Raw genomic sequence first — 3,131 nt, forward strand, 5'->3', positions numbered from 1 at the left:
TTTGCATGTAACATTTCGTAGAAATTTTCACCAGTTGAAATTCGTCTTCTTATGGATAAGTTTACTCTTATTTCTATTTTCGTTAGATTATATAGATCTAAAGTAATATCCTAATTGGCTCATTGACTTATAGGCTAATAATTTACGTCTTACGGTTATTGTTACAGAATTTTATTTGTATTGTACTCTAACAATAGCACTACAGAACCAATAGTGAATGTCTTAATATAATCTCACATGGAAATGCAATCATGTGTTCCTTTTTTTATTTTAATAAGTTTTGAATATATTAAATTATTAAAATATAGAAAAAATAAGAGACGTACTTTTTTTTTATAATCGGTTTTCCGTTAAGGGGGAATCCTGCTTTTAAAAAATGGATTTTTTCTTTTTCAGTGAATATCGTCTAAACTAAAGATCCTATATCAGAATCTGGTCACGGGTGCTTTCATCAAAACGAGAAAGAAAGATACATGTATACATTTTTTTCTCACTTTAACGTATATGCTGTATCACTCTATAACTTTAATTGTAGTTTATTGAAATTGGAGAAGAACACTTGATTATGCTCCCTTGTCAGATGTCGTAGTAACTCTCTATTCATCCTGTCATAGTAATTGCAGTAAAGTACCTGTTATTACATATTCTCTATCCGATTTTTATTATTTATAACATAACTGTTCGAGAAGATAATTTATTTGAAGATAATTGAGAGCTGTTTGAAAAAACAAGGAAAAAGAGAAAAGGAACGAATATCGGGCACATTTACACGGTAAACGATCGTTCGTTTAATCTCGGGATGCTTGGTGAGACAACGGCGATACTCATTAACTATGATTTTGCGGGCTAAAACATGAAAAACATTATTAATTGTCAGAAAATATAAAAGTCTTTGATAGTGAAGACGCAACGCGATTATCTGCCGATCCGAATCAACGTCCTGGGATTAAGAAATCTGGGGGACATGCATCTCTCTGACATCTTTTAAAACGTCGAGACTGTATCTCCTGACTCGGTTGTAGCATTAATTGATATCATAGAGATAGTGAAACATAGCGAGACGACGCGAAATGGACAGACGTTGATCACTGTTTATCACGCGGATGTATCACGTGAATCATGATATAAGAATATTAGGTATAACATTTCCATGGATGACCAATAGGATGACTAATCAGAAATTTACTACCAATTAGAATTAGCCTCAAATTATATTGCGCGTAATGTTACACCTGGCATTCTTATATTATACGTGGACGACGAGGAGTGCGATAAGGACACATTGCGCTGGTCGGTCGCCTTTTGCGTCGTTTCTATAGGGGTGCATCTCGGAGTGTTCTAGCACAAGTGTGTACTGCTGCTCATTAAAATTGCAATATCAAGAAAAATGTGAGAAGTGACATATATTTATATGGCAGATTATTTATGATACATGGAGTTTACAGCTTGGTATTTTTATTAGAAGTATAGCACATTTTCATACTTTACCATATGATCTGTCCTTTTTGTAAATTTCAATATGATATGTTTTTTTCCATTATAATTTCAATGATCAACAGTGTACGCTGAGAGCGTGAAGATGTCCTAGCGAGACGATACACGAGCTTAAAAAAAAAGCTCATCATTTCCATGTCTTTATCTCCGCCGACATTTTCCTCAAGAGCTCTTTCTTTTTTCTGTCTCTATCTCATCCTCTATTCCCAAGAAGCATAGGACACACGCACGCGGTATATACGTTTATCCATGCATACGCACACTCATACATACACACGTGATATAATCTCTTTCTTTTTTTTTATCTTCTTATTATACACTCTCTGTATATCGACGATTTTTATATCGACGGTGAAAACGATCATGTTTAATAAATGTGCCTTGTGGATATATATATCTTTTTGCTTGCCGGGTTGGTGGACTCTTACCCTGATTATATTATGTTACCCGGTGGTTGCACTCTTCGCATCCGATCCCGTTGCGTCGTCTCGCTCTCCGTAGCCTCTCTAGAGCGAGACAAAACGTTACTTGTAAGTGATAGAGTGTTTGACGAGGATATGTCTTCTCTTTAAAACGCGAAGTTACTTCCGCAATATCTTGTTGGAGGAGAAACTGAAGATTGCAACTACCGCGTATCTTGTTACGTTCTATACATTTTTTTTTCATTGGGCTCACAGGTATCTTTGGTATATCTACAGATCAAGTTGGAGATTTCTGTGTCGTAACTCTTAGCTCTCTTTCTCTCATTCGTTCTCCTTGTTTTTTTATTCTGTTTTTCTTCCTTTTGCGTAAAATTCTCTCTCTCTCTCTCTCTCTCTCTCTCCCCCTCCTATCCTCCCTCTCTCCCTCCCTTCCTCTCCCTCCTTTCTGTCCATTTCTTTGATATTTTATCCGTGAATTTTCTCTTTCTATCTCCAATTGAAAGACTGATCTCTAAGGCCGGTTCCATAATTGGTTCTTATATTTAAGACTGTCTTAAGATGTTATAAGTCAATCACAGAACCGTATTAGCATCTTATTTTTTATTACTTAAGACGATCTTAAAATAAGATCGTCCAACTATGAATATCGACCTATATGTGTCTCCTCTCTCATTTCGTGATTACTCACTCTTTCGAAATGTTGAGAGATTCGATTTATTCAAGTTGAATGCTATCAAAAAGTTATTCTTCAATGTGGCCAATACTTACAAGCCGTTGCTTTTTGCTATGCCGATCATTCCAGCGGCCTATTAGAGACTAGTTTAGTAAATCTACTTATTCCTGTCATTGTGTTACATGTTTCCGCCTGCAAATGGCCTGGTGCGATATGAATCCACATTTTTTTTCTTCAAATTGTGCGAAATGACAGCCTGCCATCCGTATCATGTCTTTGCTCAAATTATATTTACTCAAATCATGGAATAGGGAATAACTTCAAAATAATTGCTGTATGTAATTTATTTATTTTTCAGACTCTTTTAAATATCTTCTAAGATAGATAAATGATACGCACGTGGGCTGTCCTTTTGTTACAAAAAGGCGCACGCAAAAAGGCTTTTTCGCTAGGCAAAAAAGAGAAGAGCACGAGAGAGAGAGAGAGAGAGAGAGAGAGTGAGAGAGAGAGAGAGAGAGAGAGAAAGGGAGAGAAGAGAGACA

The sequence above is a fragment of the Trachymyrmex septentrionalis genome, unplaced genomic scaffold (assembly GCF_001594115.1).
Source record: "Trachymyrmex septentrionalis isolate Tsep2-gDNA-1 unplaced genomic scaffold, Tsep1.0 scaffold109, whole genome shotgun sequence".
Lineage (NCBI taxonomy): Eukaryota > Metazoa > Arthropoda > Insecta > Hymenoptera > Formicidae > Trachymyrmex > Trachymyrmex septentrionalis.